At 38.5% G+C, this 17,494-nt stretch overlaps 1 protein-coding gene across 4 annotated transcripts in view; it reads left to right on the plus strand.

Moving 5' to 3' along the window:
• Positions 1-17,494, plus strand: part of HIBCH (3-hydroxyisobutyryl-CoA hydrolase) — a 107,487-nt gene that overhangs the window by 43,942 nt on the left and 46,051 nt on the right. The window lies entirely within an intron of this gene.

Here is a 17,494-nt window from a genome sequence, read left to right on the forward strand (position 1 = left end):
GTGTGTGTGGTATGTGTATATTATATATGTATGTATATATTATACATGTATGTATATATTATACATATACACATATACTTGTGTGTATCCATATGTGTGTGTGTTTATCTCTCACTCTGTCTTTTAATTGTTAGTATATCTTGGATATCAAATCTTTGTCGAAGAAGTTTGAAGCAGATTTTTCCCTTCTTTTCCCAAATGCATTAATTTTGTCTGCAAAAGCTTTTCAAGTTTCATGTAATCATAGTTATCTATTTTATCTTGTAATTCCCCCTGTCTTTTCTATAAGAGGTTTGTGATCTTTTCTTCTGATTTTTATAGCATTTTTTAAATAGTGTGATCTTTAATATTAAGGTCATGTATTTATTTAGAATATTGTGAAATATGGTATAAGATACTGGTCGAAATCTATTTTTTGCCCCATTGTTTTATAGTTTTCCCAGTGTTTTTTTTTTTAAATAAGATCAAGTTATTTCTAAGTAATTTATGTTTTCTAGTTTGTCACACACTGGGTTCTTCAGTTCTATTGTTTCTGATTCTCCTTTGTCCAGTCTCTTACATTGTTCTGCCTCTCTATTTTTTAACCAATACCAGATAGTTCTAATGGCTGATGCTTCAAATGTAATTTGAAGTCTGGTGATTCTATTTCTCTTTTATCCTGACCTCTTTTCATCATTTCCCTTGATATTCTCTTTTCTTTTTTTTCCTCTTTTCTTTTTCCAAATGAATTTTGTTATTTTATCAGGTTCTATAAAGCATCCCTTTGATAATTTGATTGACATGTAGCATGAAAATTAGAAATTAGCTGTGGTAGAAGTGGCATTTTTATTATGTTGGTAAGCTAATCTCTTTCAGTGGAGTTCAGATAGAAATGGTCTTGGAGTAATTGCTGTTTTATATTGAATGTTCTGCTGGCTCTTGTGCAGGTGGATAAAATAATTGCTTTTTGTAGTTGAATAAATATAGGCTCACAGAAAGCATCCTCACTATAATTCAAGTAACAAGACTGTGGGGATGATATGTACTTCATCTTGTTTCTACATGATTTTGATTTCTTCTTTAAGATCTCTATATTTTGAAAGCATAGCATTCTATGTAGCTTGGAAACTACATGAATATTTATTTGTATGGTGACATCAATTAAAAATGTTCTTCAGGTTTTATCAACCAATGTTATATCTTGATGATGATTATGATTTCTTATTGTTATCATTATGTGACCATATGTACTTTTCTTGTTTACCTTTTCTGAAAAATGGGATAGACCATCTCCTAGGAGTGAATGACTTCAATGATTGTAAAGTCTAATATAAATATAATAATTGCTAGCATTTATAGAGTTCTTTAAGGTTTTCAAAGTACTTGACAAATGTTATCTCATTTGATTCTCATGGCAACGATATGAGGTACTTGTGCTTACTGTCTCCATTTATGGATGAGCAAACTTAAGTGGTTTACCCACCACCACACAGATGGCAAGTGTCTGGGGCAGAATTGAGCTCAGGTCTTCCTGATACAAGTACTCTATGTATTGTAAAACCTGGCTGCTTGTTGGGTAAATTATTGAAATAAGGTCTATGCTCATGGCAGTATCTTGACTGAATTTAAAGGTCCTCTAAAACTTAGTTCTGATTTAGTTTATAGAATTGCTTCTTTCTTTTTCATAAGCTGTCAAGTTTCATTGTCAACTGAGACAATTAAAGAACAAACCAGTACTTTATCATAGAAGAAAAAGAATTCTTAATATGCCATCTATTCATTTAACACTAAAATCATTAAAAGGGTGCATTAGAAAACTGTTGTATAAAAAAGGTCAAATAATTTCATGTAATAGGTGCAGAGCTTAAAATTAGTATTTATCTTGTAGAAATATAATTGTGTCAACTTGCTATTTTACCTACTCCTTTAATATAATTTAGGAGCTCAATCATTACATTAGTATCCTGAACAGTCTTTATAGGTGAAGGAAGTATTTTAAGCTTGCTTCTCAAGGCTACAAGAGATTAGAGCAAGGGGATGGGGCAAGCTATGACGATTTCTGTTTCTGTAATTTTATAGTTGAAGAAATGGAGGCAAGTGGAGGTATAGTAACTTTGCCAGTTTCAGATTTGGGATTCAAGTCTGCTTGAGTCTAGCCTAGGTTCTATTCATTGTACCACCTAGCTGCCAGTTCAGTTCACCTCTTGGTTTTTTTCCTTTAATTTTCTGTCAAATAAATGATTGTCTCTGGGAACAATTGCAGAAGTTAGTTTGTTCATAACCCCGCAGCTCCCCCCCTGCCTTTTATCTGTTGTTCTTTGTCTGTCTTTCTTAATTTCTGCCTCTCTCTGCTTTAATTTCATTGATATGGGAAACTCTTGATGTAGACTTTACCTCTAGTCATGCAAACTGGCAATGCTTTCAAAATTTAAAGGCTTATAACTGATAACTCCTTCATAACTTACTGTCTCTCCCAGATCCACTCTTGACTCTCTGGGCTTTTCCACTTTAGTGTCAACAGCTTTCTCACTATTATCACTCTTCCTCCCTTCGTACCCTATGAATTTTTTTCCCTCCATTAAAATGTAAGCTCCCAAAGGGTAGGAACTATCTTTTTTTGCTTATACTTTATTGTATGCCCACTGCTTAGCACTGTGCCTAGCTCTAGTAAACACTTAATGAGTGCTTTATCTATCTGGATAATTGCCTGATGCCCACTGGAGGCATTAAAATGTTGCCTTTTTCTATCTTCCTTTATAGTCATTCTTTTCACTGGAAATTTGCAGGCTTTCTTGGGCTTTGAGGTATAAGCTTGATGTACCCTATATATACCGTGTTTCCCCGATAATAAGACACTGTCTTATTATTTTTTTGGACAGAAAAACACCAGAGGGCTTATTTTCAGGGGAGGGCTTATTTTAATGAACATTGACAGCAATTTTAATAAACAGGTAAATGTGAACAAAAAAATGTACCTTTATTCAATGATGATCATGTCATCTTCTTCAACAACATCGTCATAAGTGTCCATACCCTGAATTCAGTCCTGGATGTCTTGCGCCTCCATTTCCTTCAGAAGAAGTGGACCCAATCTGTCACGTCCAGCAATATAGCTCTCTTTAAATGAATATGTCTTGTCCAGGTAACCTGCTGTAATAAGAATGTAAATTTTAAAGATCTTCCCTGCCCCTAGGCTAATGTGCACCTGAAGCCTTGGGTGGGGGAGGCTTGTTTTTCAGTAGATACTTCTTGATTGGCCAGTGAGTCAATAAGGTTGTTACATTCTCTGAGCCAGGAGAAGGCTATATAAGTCCTGATGTGTAACTTTGTTTTGGGACTCACTTTGAGAAGTGTTCTGTGATTTGATCTGAATTCTGGGAAGCCGTTGTTGAGAGTCCCCCGGCTTTGAAAAACCCAGGATGTGGAAACCCAGATGTTGACTGGGTATGGATGTAATGGTTGGACAGTTTGGAAATCTGTCTACTTGATGTTTCTGTCTTGATAATTATGCCTGTATACTTTGAGGTTCAGGGTGCTGACCTTTTCTCTTGAACAAGGTAAACGATATATGTCTGACTGATTAAAGTAAGCTTGTTATCCCATTTTGAGTTGCTTTCCTTTAACAAAGCAGATACAAGAACCTGTGGTAGCTGCAAACCCTGAGGACGCTTGGGGTGCTTGCTGCTACACCTGCTCGTAGTGCCTTGGCGACACAGCTGTCAGTAATTTTATCCCATGACTTCTTCACCCAAGTCACGACTTCTTGCAGACAGGGCTTCACAAAGTTTCCACGCTGATTTCTTTCCATTCTATTTTCAATGTAGTCATTGACTTCCATGTGCAAATGGTCCTTGAATGGCTTGTTTATTGCAATATCAAGGGTCTGGAGATAGGCAGTCATTCCTGCAGGAATCATTACTTGATCTATTCTTCTCTCTGCAAGGAAGTTCTTCATTTCTTTAGCGCGGTGAGTGCTGGCTGAATCCCAGACTATCAGACCTCTTTGGTTACCTCGCATAACAAGTGGCAGCATTAAATCAACCCACTTTCTTATAATGGCTTGTGTACACCAGGCTTTTTTGGTTTCAAGAACGTAAATGCCAGATACACGTTCAATCTTATCTTTCTTGCCCTTACTGATGATTAGAGGTGTGGCTTTCTTTCCATCCAAACGAATTGCCAAAACACAGGTGACCCGTGCACTTTCATAGCCAGTGGTGGGAATGTAGATTGACGTTGCACCCCTGTGATGAATTGTTGTTTGAGATCCTTGTCCCATAAACACTACAGTTTCATCCATAGCAATCATATTGCAGGTTTGGTACTTGGAAATGTCGATCCTATCAATAAAGGACTTGAATGCAAGTGCATGTTTAATAACTTCAGCATCTTCCAGCTTAAACAGTGTTGTTGATCTTCTTAGGGGCAGTTCATACCGTTGAAGGAAACCATCCAACCAGTATTGTTGATGCTTTGAATCCTTCTGAGACCATTTCAAACTCTGGTGCCATTGAAAGGGCAAATGCTTGAATATCAGCCCTGCGCACAACCAAGGCCTTTGCTCTCCTGTCAGCAATCCATTCACCAATGAGGATCTCCAAGTCAGGATATAAGGGCTGCCGACCTGATCCAGACCTGCGCTTTTTCCCTTTTCCCTCATCCACCTGTTGATTGAGGTTATTATAATCTGCTCTCCATTTTCTGACCATTCGAAGATCCAGAAGTTTTTCTTTACAGAAAACTGCAAGATTCTTGCCATGTGACTCCTCCACAATTGCTTTCTTATACTCAACAGTATAGCTCTTCCTTTTTGTACTCATGTCTGGGGGTCAAAACAGACAGAATAATAAAATTATAACCATCAGTCCTTCTTTTCACTCCATCATGCTCCCTTAGTTCTTCTTTTTTCCTCCATCATGCCCTTTTTATCCTCCATCATGCCCCCTCACTCCCGCTTACATACCGGGTTTTTATGTTGTCCTGCCTCAGCTCTCCTCCGCGGCACTGCTCTCAATGGCGCTAGCAAGCAAATCACTGGGGAAGAACAGGATGACGCGCTCACTGCTGCAGCTCTGATTGGATGCATCTCGGAGTGCGGCGTGTGTTTCACCCGGGGGGGGGGGGAATGGTGCATACAGAGGGTACCGTAATGTAGTGTGTAGCGCAGGGGATCACCTTCACTACAGTAGCAATCTCAATAGGGCTTATTTTCAGGGGGAGGGCTTATTTTAGAGGAATCTTACACAGTAAGGGGAGGGCTTATTTTCGGGATAGGTCTTATTATCGGGGAAACACGGTAGCTGTTGGATGGTGTAATAGTAATAATAACTCACATTTATATAGTGACTTCAAATTTATAGTTTTTTTTCCTCCAAACCTTGTGATGTAGAAGTGCATTACTGATGACTTTTAGGCCATTGTAAAAGCTTCTGTCTCTAACCTCTAACCAATTTTCTGGCATCTAGTTTTGGCAGAGATTCTTCCCCTCTATACCTTCTTCACTGGTTGAAGCCTCCCTTTTTATTGGCCTAGATCCAGGGATCAAGAGCCATACTTCTGATGCTCTCAGCTGATCGCCTATATCAACTCCTAGAAGCCTTGGCCTATTTGGCACTAACTGCCCGTTGCCAGCTGAAAATAAATTTTGCAAATAGAATCTTTACAGTAGTTATATAATTCTGTTGCTCTTAACTACTGGCAGCAGGGACAACCAATATATACCTCATTTTATAAAACTTGGCAGAAATCATATGAAATTAAGCTAAGGACTGGATCTGGTTTGTGGGTGAGAAGTTTCCCACTCCTGCTTTAATAGACTGGGAAACCTAAATTATTTTATTTAGTCATTTGAGTAGTCATTCTAACACACTGTAGAGAAATATGGCTTTTAGTAAATTCAGGAAAATGAATTATGATTTTATAAGAATTTGAGAGAAAAATTGGTGTAGACCAAAGTTCTAGTCTACCACTAAATAGATGTGTGAGCTCAGATAAGTCACTCCCATTAGGCCTCAATTTTCTTCTTTCCCTAAAAAATGCTTTGCAAATCTTAAAGTGATGCATAAATGCTAATACTTTTTATTATTTTTCTCTATGAAATGAGCAAATAGAATTAGGTGGTTTTTGAGGTCCTTTCCAACTCCATATTTGATTTTCTAAGCTTTTTTTTTTTTAAAGGGAAACCATATCACTTAACATTTTTCAGCCAGTGTGATTCACCTCTAGCTGCAATGGATGCCTTGAATCCCATAATTAAAACAAAACAAAACTCTTGTTCTTAGAGTAAGTACAAAACAACAATATTTTGATGTCTTTTATATCCATAACTATGGAAGAACATTATTGTGCATTTGACTTATGACCCTGTAAATCAAACACCAGATAAATCTTGTAAATGATGAAAATATATTGTACCTTTGCTATCTTTTATTTCAACCATGCTACTGGAAGAAGTTATTTGGACTTTTCAGAGGCATCATGCCTTTGCAGAACAGCTGTGGTATCAAAATAACTCCTGGGAGTACTAGTTAGATTTGCTTCTTTTCATCTACCTATTGTAATATAAAGAGTAGTGGGTTGTAGATGAAAAATAAATAAAAGCTCCTGGTTTCTAAAGCCAGGGCTGTAAGGCCTTAGAGACTCTTCCCTGCTTCTCCAATGAGGTGATGTTGGAATGGGGAAAGTGTGGGCCGTAATGCATGGATCACTGATTTGTTGTCGTACCCAGTGTTTACTGGGAAGGCATAGTCCCATGTAATCTGTGACCAGTTTTTTCCCAATGTAAGAGAACAGCAATAGAAAGGAAAACAAAAATCAGATTGTTTAATATCTCATCCACTTTTTTCAAAAATCAGTGAGATTTCATTGAAGTGGGTAATCATTTCACCTATTTGAAGTCTGTAATAGAGGCAGATATTTTTCCATTTCTTAAATCCAAATAAGTTAACATCTGATGTTCTTAGTATGGCAGAAATTGGGCATAGACCAATATCTAACACCGTACACCAAAATAAAGTTGAAATGGGTGCATGATCTAGGTATAAAAACTGAAACTGTAAGCAATCTGGGAGAGTAAGGGATAGTTTACCTGTCAGATCTATGGAGAGGGAAAGACTTTATGATGAAACAAGAGTTAGAGAATATTATAAAATGCACAATGGATAATTTTGATTACATTAAATTGAAAAGCTTCTGTACAAATAAAGCCAATATCACCAAGATTAAGAGGGAAGTGGAAAATTGGGAAAGAATTTTTACAACCAATGTCTCTGATAAAGGCCTCATTTCTAAAATATACAGAGAATTGAGTCAAATCTATAAGAATACAAGCCACTCCCCACTTGATAAATGGTCAAAGGATACGAACAGGCAGTTCTCAGAAGATGAAATTAAAGATACCTATAAGCATATGAAAAAATGTTCTAAATCATTAGTGATTAGATAAATGCAAATCAAAACAACTGTTAGGTACCACATCTCATCAGCCAGATTGGCTAAGATGACAAAACAGGAAAATGATAAATGCTGGAGAGGATGTGGAAAAATTGGAACACTAATGCATTGTTGGTGGAGTTGTGAACTGATCCAGCCATTCTGGAGAGCAATCTGGAACTATGCCCAAAGGACTATAAATAAGTGCATACCCTTTGACCCAGCAATACCACTTCTAGTGTTATATCCCAAAGAGATCAGAGAAGTGGGAGGAGAACTCGTATGTACAAAAATATTTATAGCAGCTCTTTTTGTGGTGGCAAAGAATTGCAAATCAAGGGAATGCCCATCAATTGGGGAATGGCTGAACAAGTTTGGTACATGAATGTAATGGAGGAGCAGACAGACTTCATAATAACCTGGAGAGACTTATATAAACTGATGCTGAGTGAGAAGAGCAGAACCAGGAGAAATCTCTACACAATCACAGAAAAAACATATGTGTGACGACTAACTTAAGTAGACTGGGCTCCTGTGTATGGGCTCAGCAATGTAAGGTTATAAGACAACTCCAAAAGACTCATGATTGAAAGAGAGAGCCACATTCAGAGAAAGAGCTGGGGAGTCTGAATGCAGACTGAAACAAACTACTTGCTCTCTCTTTTTCTTGTTTTGTTTTGTTTCCTCTTTCCCACTGATCATTCCATCAGTTATGATCCTTCTTTACAACCTGACTAATCGTTAATGTGAAGATATTTGTAGATTCTGTATTTGAGTGCATGCTGCCATGATGGGGCGGTGGGGGGAAGAGAGGAAGGGGGAAAAAATCTGAAACTCAAGGGACTATGGAACTGAGTGTTGTAAAATAAAAGTAAACAAACAGATAAACAAAAATAACATCTGATGTTCTAATTTCCCATTATCACTAGAGTATTTAACATACTGACACATTATGGCAAAACTTGAGAAAAGCATTTTTTTTCCACCTCAGTGTCCTCACCCCTTCTCAATTTTTTCCTGCTTTGAAATGGCAAGTAGTACCATCATGTGGTTTTATTTTTATTAAAAGATCTACTAGTTCATCCCATTGGGGGGTGAAATGTAGGGAATTTTAGAAGAAATTGAGCAACTTTAGATCTCTGTTTCAATTAACTTTGTCACAGATTTCTGGTTAACACAATTAAGTTCCTGTTATTAATTAATGAACCTGAAGATCTCAAAGATTAATTAGATGATAATGGTTTGTACTAGACCAGGACTCAGTGCTTCCATGTTCTCTTCCTCAATCACTTTTCTGGTCAGACATGGAAAGGAAGGAAAGATCCAATCAGTCATTCAATAAGCATTTATTAAACTGCCTACCATGTGCCAGGCACTATGCTAAGTACTGGGGATAGTAAAAGAGGCAAAAGACAGTCCCTCCTCTTACGGAGTTTATAATGTTATGGGGGAAATAATACACAGAGGATTGGTGGCAAAGGAGGAGCCTTTGACCTGAAACATCACAGGGATGGTGAGTGGTGTCATAAGGGAGTAGACTGATAGGTGTTATCCATGGCTGATCTGATCATAGTTCGTGGTTCTAAGAACTGGAGAGTGGGGGCAAGGAAGGGAGATTATGGTTAGGGAGATGGTTATTGCAGAGGTTGTGAAGGATGTAGCTTGATGGCAGGGAGGGAAGTGACATGTGCCTGGAGGGTCCCCTGAAAGTAGTGGTCCGAAAGAGGCAGTTACCAGCCAGAAGCACAGGACCCTAGAACTGAAGCTCTTCCAGGGCACGGTCTTTGGTGTGGGCAGCAAGGTGAGATGATTGAAATACTTCAGTATCCAAAAGATCTTTAATTTCAGTATTGTGGGTTATAAGCACCATTGCCTAAGTCTTAAAAGAGAAACAATGGAGGGTTAAAACCAATTTAAAGAAAGCTTGGCAAGAGACCAAATAAAGCAAAACCATCCGGAGGTCATTCAAAGATAAAAATAGGACAACAAACAGAAGAAGAATGGAAAAGAGCCTAACAGTTCTGTTTTGTTTTAAATAATGAACTGTTTTCACCATCAAAGATGGTAGAGCTGCCACACTCAGGACTGTAACACAGGAGTTGTGTTATAGAGGAGGTAACAGTGACAATAAAGACAGCAAAAATGGGGAAAATGGCCAGATTAGACCAAACATCTTGTGCTAGAAGGTCACACTTGTGAGGATGTTGAGGGATCAATTCACAATATATATAAAGGAGAATTTGCCAAATGGATGGAAAAATAAATTTCAAACTTTGAAAAAAGATCACTCAGAAAATATCTACAGTGAATGTTTTAAAGGCTTGCTTCTCTATCTCCATAATTTTTTTTTCTGAGAATTGGCTCCATATGCATTGAGTATCTTCCAAAAAAGGGGGAGGGGGAGGGGACAGCTAGGTAATGCAGTAGATAGAGCACCAGCCCTTGAATCAGGAGGACTCGAGTTCCACTCCAGCCTCAGGCACTTGACACCTCTTAGCTGTTTGACCCTGGAAAAGTCGCTTAACCCAGATTGCCTTGCCACTCACCCCCCAAAAGTATCTTCCATAAGTATATTAATAGGGAGCAGACAAGCTTTTAGAAATGGTATAACACCACTAAGCATATCTTTACTATCAACCAACTGGCTTAAAGATGTAGAGAGTACAGAATTGTTTCATATTTAAAAAACAAACATTCAATAGAATAAAACTCTGCCTTTGAAGACTTTGTTCCAATAAAGATGTCTCCCATCTTTACATAAAAACCACTCAAGAATCCTTGAAAGATATAATAACAACACAGAGAAACTTGCTCATTGACCCTCTATGCACAAATATCAGATGAGGCATATAACAAAGTGTGTACAACTAAAGTATCATCATTGTGATGGGGAAGATCTGGCACAGAGTTTAAGTGGAAGATCAAGTCCATCAAGTGGATAGTGAGTTTCCAGATATTCTTGATTCTGGATGACATTGTGTCGGTTGCATCAAGTACTGGAACATGGAAATTCTTTTCCTTATCTATAATCATTCAGAAGAGTTTGGCCAGACCATCCACAGAGGAAAAACCAAGTGGATAAAGACTATTGCCCAGATTATGATATACTATGATGCATGAGCAAACTGTAAAGTTTATTTGGTAGTATGTATACTAGTCCATCAATAAATATTTATTAAATGCCTGTTATGTTCCAGATACTGTGCTAAGCACTGGGATACAAAGAATGGTAAAAGACAGTCTCTGCTCTGAAGGAGCTCACAGTCATATGAGGAATACAAAACGCAAGCAACCATGTGTATCAGAGGATGAATTGGAAAAATCAGAAGAGGGAAAACACTAGAATTAAGGGGGAATGGGAATTAGGGAAGAATTAAGGGGGAATTCTATAGAATGAGGTTTTAGCTGGGATTTGAAGACAGAAGAAGACTGGGGGTGATAGGGAACCAGTGGAGTTTATTGAGTAGAGAGGGTGACATGGTCAGACCTCTGCTTTATGAAAATCACTTTGACAGCTGAGGAGAGAATAGACTGAAGAGGGATTTCGAGCATAAAAGAATGAAGGAATAAAACATTAAGTACCTACTATGTACTGGATACTTGCTAAGTATTTAACAAATATCTCATTTGATTCTCACAACAATCTTGGGAGGTAAGTGATATTATCCCCATTTCATAGTTGAAGAAACTGAGGTAGGCAGAAGTTAAGTGACTTGTTCAAGATCACACAGCTAGTAGGTATCTGAGTATGAGTTTGAACTGACCTGGTACTCTGTCCACTGAATCACCCAGCTGGTAGGGAGATCAACGAGCAGGCTGTTTCAGTGGTCCAGGTATGAAGTGATGAGGGCTAGTAACAGGGTGCTGACAAAGTTGAAGGAGAGATGCTTTGTTCCTCAGCATGAATAGGCATGAAGGCTGACAATGTATCTGGGACTGACAGTGATCCCAAGGTTAGGCTTGTTTTTTAGTTAACCTTAAGCATCAAATATAAGGATTAATAATGGTGCTTTTATTAGAATGAAATAATGAATATTTACATTTTTGACTGAACACACAATCTTGATTTTTAGGTGTTCTCTGTATTCCTAATGACACGGAGTACCTGCTGTTGAGTGCTTTCTGGTACCATAATACAGCTGCTACGTCAGCCATTGCATGTGATCTTGCTTTCAGTGGACATATGTGCTTATATTTAGGCATATGACCTTTTGGGAAGTGAATACTGATTTTATACAGTTGTCACACTGTTTTATTGGCTATGGTCTTTTCACTTAAAAAAAAAACCCAATAATACCTTTTTTGTCCCCATGACCAAGTCAGGAGTGAAGAAGTCCCACATATGGTGTGTGGGGTGTGTGTGTCTGTGTGAGAGAGACAGAGACAGAGAGAGAAAGGGTGTCATATCAGTTTCTGGGTTTAGTAATGGTATAGAAGGTAATAGTTTGGTAATTATATGCCTGGAAACCCTGTTGCAAGAGCTTCTCTTCCATTGCTACTCACACCAATCCCACTACAGAAAGAAAAGGTCTGGGCTTCACTTAGCAGATAAAGTTTAGAACAGAGCATTTGGTAGAATAAAGGTCCCCTATACATCCTAACTGGGTTAAGTCTATGGTCCTGATTCCTGTGACACCTCCCATCCAGCTGCTGGGTAGATTACTCATTTATTATGATAAGTTATTCTGCATTTGGCATTTAAAGCTCTTTACAACCTGCCCTTCCCAGCTTTCTAGTCTTCTTACCCATTAGTCTCCTCCATACACCCAAATTCCAGCCATGTTTGCCCTCCTTGCTGTTCCTTCCACAAAACACTTGCAATTTCATTTCACTGTCTTTCCCTGAGTCTGGAATGTTCTCCTTTTTCTCTTTTACCTCTTAGAATCCTTAGATTTATTCAGAGCTCAGCTTCTCTTCTACATGAAGCCTTTTCTGATCCCATCGGCTGCTAGTGCCCTCCTTCCTCAAACTGCCCTGTATTCATTTTTATATATATGTTATGCATGTACTTCCATATGTCCATGCTGCCTTCTCCATTGGGATATAAGCTCTTTGAAAGAAAGGACTGTTTCTCTTTTGTTTTTATGCCCCTAAATGCTTAGTGTAACGCCTGGCAGTAGTAGAAGCTTAGTAAATACTTACTTGATTGAATCATATGCCAATCTGTTCCTTGGCATACTTGATTGATAATATCTTAAGTCAGGGGTTATTGGGGTCTGTCAATTTTTACAAAGATATTTTAAAAACTATTTCACCATATATTTGGATATATTCCTTTCCTATATATTTTGTTTTATGGATTTAAAAACATTATTCTTCAATTGATTGTAAAGGTATTAAAAAAGAATTAGTAGGGGGGGCGGAGCCAAGATGGCAGAGTAGAAGCATGACCTTCCCGTGGCTCTGGCTTCCACCTTCCCCAATCCATGTAAAAAGGAGACCAATCCATGTAAAAAAATTTGTTTAAACTTTGATGCTGCAGAACCCACAAAATGACACAGAGAAGCTAACCTCCTGCTGAGGACAGCCCGGCAGGCCTGCAGGAATCAGCCAGCATGGAGCACTCTGGGAGCCAAGCCCTAAGGCTTTAGCCCCAGGGCGGGCCTGACCAGCTGCAGCCAGAGGGACCCCAGATCAGCAGCAGTTGTGGTCCTTTCCAGATTTATCAAGACACAGATGAGAAGGACAAAGTGAGAGGTCAGTGCAGCTCTGGACTTTGGGACCAGTAAGTGGGAGTGTGTGCCTTTTACCCCTGGGGCGAGAAGCCGCTGAGGCGCCGACACAGCCAGCCAGCGCCACTTGGTGGCTTCAGCTCCTGGCCTGCAGAGTGTAGGGGGACCAAGCACCAGTCTGAGGGGTAATCGCTCTTGCTTTAATCTTCTTGGATCTGGATTTCAGTCTAGGGTGGAGGTCCTGGGGTGTGTGTACAGCTTGCCAGAGTGTGTGGAGGCTTCAGCAAGGGCACCCATCTAATACCTCCAGCAGCTGAGAAAACCCCAGCTGTTGGGACGAAAGCTCGCCTGTCTGGTGGCAGAGTCCTACTGTGGCAAAAAGCCCAAAAGTCAAGTAATTGAGTGGCAAAATGAGCAGGCAAAGGAAACAAAGCAGACAGAAGATTCCAAATTTACACTCCTATTTTGGGGACAAAAGGAGCAAAGCATGGAACAGGAAGAAGACAATGAAATCAGAACTCCTGCACCAAAAGCTTCAAAGGAAAATATGAGCTGGTTACAGGCCATAGAGGACCTTAAGAAGCAGATAAGAGAAGTGGAGGAAAAATTGGGAAGAGAAATGAGAACAATGCAAGAAAATTATGAAATGAGAGTCAACAGCCTGACTGAGGAAAATAATACTTTAAAAAACAGACTGACTCAAATGGCAAAAGAGGCTCAAAAAGGGGCGGCCAGGTAGCACAGTGAGTAAGAGCACTGGCTCCAGTGTTGAGAAGACCTGGAGATCGAATCCCGGGCTCAGACACTTAGCGCCCACACAGAAACACCTGGCCATGTAACCTTGAGCAAGTTACTTAACCCCAATTGCTTAGGGGTGGCCAGGTGGCTCAGTGAGTAAGAGCACCGGCTCCAGTGTCGGGGTGACCTGGATCAAATCCGGGCTCAGATACTCAGCACCACACCCAGAAATAACTGGCCGTGTAACCTTTAGCAAATTTCATTAACCCCAGTTGTAAAAAAAAAAAAAAAAAAGAGGTTCAAAAAGGCAATGAGGAGAAGAATGCCTTAAAAAGTCGAATTTGCCAGATAGAAAAAGAATCTCAAAAGCTCATTGAGAAGGATCATGGCTTCAGAATTAGACTGGAGCAAATGGAAGCTAATGACTTTATGAGAAATCAAGATGCTGTTAAACAGATCCAAACAAATGAAAGAATAGAAGGCAATGTGAAATATCTCATGGGAAAAACCACTGACCTGGAAAATAGATCCAGGAGGGATAATTTAAAAATTATTGGACTACCTGAAAGCCATGATCAAAGTAAGAAACTAGAAATCATCCTCCAGGAAGTTCTCAAAGAAAACTGCCCTGATGTTTTAGAATCAGAGGGCAAAATAAAGGTTGAAAGAATCCACCGATCACCTGCTGAAAAAGATCCCACAAAGAAAACTCCTAGCAATATTATAGCCAGGTTCTGGAATTCCCAGATTAAGGAGAGAATATTACAAGCAGCCAGGAAAAAACAATTTGAATATTGTGGAAACACAATCAGGATAACCCAGGATCTGGCAGCTTCTACACTGAGGAATTGAAGGGCTTGGAATATGATAGTCTGGAGGTCAAAGGAGCTGCGATTAAAACCAAGAATCACCTACCCAGCAAAACTGAGTATCATGTTTCAGGGGGAAAATATGGTCATTCAGTGGAATAGAGGACTTTCAAGCATTCTTGCTGAAAAAACCAGAGTTGCATAGAAAATTTGACATTCAGATACAAGAAGCAAGAGAAGCATGAGAAGGTAAACAGGGAAAAGAAATCTTAAGGTACTTATCAAAGTTGAACTATTAACATTCCTACATGGAAAAACAATAATTGTAACTTATAAAACTTTTCTCAGTAGTTGAAGGGAATAGAAATATATATATATATGTATATATGTCTATGTATGAGGGTATATGGGCATATGAATACATATGTGTGTATATGTTTACAGGTATACACAGATAGAGGGCACAGGTCCGGGATGATACTTAAAAGGTGAAATTAAGAGGTGAGAGAGGAATATAATGAGAGGAGATGGGGAGAGACAGAATGAGGTAAACTATCTCATACAGAAGAGGCAAGGGAAAATGGTTACAATGGAGGGGAAGAATAGGAAGGCAAAAGGGAATGGGTCAACCTTATTCCCATTTAATTTTGGCTTGAGGAGAGAATGAAATACACACTAAATAGGGTATCTCACCCTACAGGAAAGTAGGGGGGGGTAAGGGGATGAGAGGGGGGATGATGAAAGGGAGGGAAGGCTGGGGGGGAGGGAAGTTGGAAGCACCTACTTTTGAAAAGGGACGGGATTAAAGTAGAGAATAGAACAAGTGGGAGGTGGGATAGGAGGGAGGGAAATATAGTCAGTCGTTTACATTATATCTACTATGTTATTGTTTTGCATTAGCCACACATGTATATCCTATAATGAACTCCTTATCTTCCCAGTAAGGATGGGTGACAAGGGAGGAAGGGAATGAATCTGGAATTCAAAGTTTTAAAATCAAATATTCAAAAATGTATGTGTGTATATATATATGTGTGTGTGTGTATGTATACATATATATATATATATATATATATATATACTATTATCAATACCATTTTACATGTAATTGGGAAATAAGATATACAGGCACTGGGGCATAGAGATCCACTGGAAAAATCGAAAGGGGTATGGGAGAAAATATGGGAGAGAGCAGATTGGAGGAGGGGATATCCTGTGAGACTGCTATTTTGGAGGGGTGGGTAGGGAAAAACAGGGAGAAAATTTGTAACTCAAAATCTGGAGAAAATGAATGATGTAAATCAGAAGTTAATAAAGCATTTGAAAAAAAAAATAAGAATTAGTAACCAGATCTGTGGTCTTCATTTTCTTTGGCTGCATTCTTGATTTGATTCCTTTGCTGATGAGCATCTGAGAGACAGTGCAATAATGGGAGAGACCTTGGACCTTCTCCAAGATGAGGCTATATGTGCCTCTGTAAAAACAGGCCTTGGTCTTGGTGCCTTCCCTTTTTGTTATTTTCTATTTTTGGGAAGGGCTTTGTAGAATCTAACTTTGTGAGTTGCAGTCAGGAAGATAACTTCCAGACTTCCTGGGCTCCCAGCATCCTGGCTTTGCAACCAGTTCATCATCAATGCCCAGGAGGTGAATGACCTTCAGAAGAGATCTTTGAGATCTAGTGCAAGTATTGATGATAGGAGGAATCATCTAGAAAAAAATCCACGATTTGGACTTACTGGGATGATTGAGCATCTCCTGTATATTCCAGTGATTCTAAAACACTAGATGTCACTATCCAAACCCCATTCCCTATCCTCCACTACTCAGTTCCTTATTTCTATCCCCCCACCCTCCTACCCCAAATCAAATGCTACCCATCCCTTCCACTATGCCCTTGTAATGTCTGTTCTATAAGCAAACTTCCGTTTATCCCAAATCTTTTCCTCTTTCACTCCTTTTTGCTACATTGATTTTGTTCATGTGAAAACTGTTCAGGTTCATGTAATCAATGTGACCGATATTTTATCTTTATGAACTCCTCTATAGATTGTTGGATTAAGAATTCTCTGCTAGCTATAATTATAGAAGTACCTCTTTACATTTCCTTCCATAAACTTTTATTTTTGTGGTTAGTGTACATTTGTATTGTGTTGTGTATCATATAAGATGCTTGTTTAAATCTGACTTTTTGCTTTGCAGTTTTTCCATCAGTTCTTTTCAAACAGTCCTTTTCTAAGTATTTTGTTTTTGGCTTTATTGACCACTGAGGTATTAAGTTCTCTTATTTCTGATAATTTATCTAGTTCTGCATATCTACTTTAATATTATTTAATTTGTTCCAAAGAGTTTTGATAATTGCTGCTTTATAATATAGGATTACAGCTAGAAGTTCTATTCCCAATTAATTCTTATTTAAAAAAATTTTTCCATTGAGAATCTAAATCTTTTCCCCCTCCTTATGAATTTTATTATTATTTTTCCATAAAGTAACCTTTTTGTAGTTTTGATTGTCATAGCACAAAATCTAAAAGTTAATTTAGGTATTATCATTTTTATTATATTGGAGTAACTTAGCCATCAACAGTGAATATCCCTAAAATTATACACCTTCCTTTAGTTCTGTAAAGGGTATTTTTATAGTTTTTGATACCTTAGAAGATTGATTTCCAGATATTTTATGTAGTTTATGATTGTCTTGGATTGCTTTCTAGAAATGTGGATGATTTTTATGGACATAGTTCATACCTTGCTGACTTACTGAAGCTGTTGTCTCACTCTCTTTGCCAATTCTCTAGAGCTTTATAATTAAAGCATCTTTTCTGCAAATAGCTATGGTTTTGTTTCATTTTGCCAATGCTTATGTCT

Source organism: Petaurus breviceps, unplaced genomic scaffold (assembly GCF_028583685.1).
Source record: "Petaurus breviceps papuanus isolate PSGF00001 unplaced genomic scaffold, PetGlider_PUasm1.0 90804, whole genome shotgun sequence".
NCBI classification, from domain to species: Eukaryota; Metazoa; Chordata; class Mammalia; order Diprotodontia; family Petauridae; genus Petaurus; species Petaurus breviceps.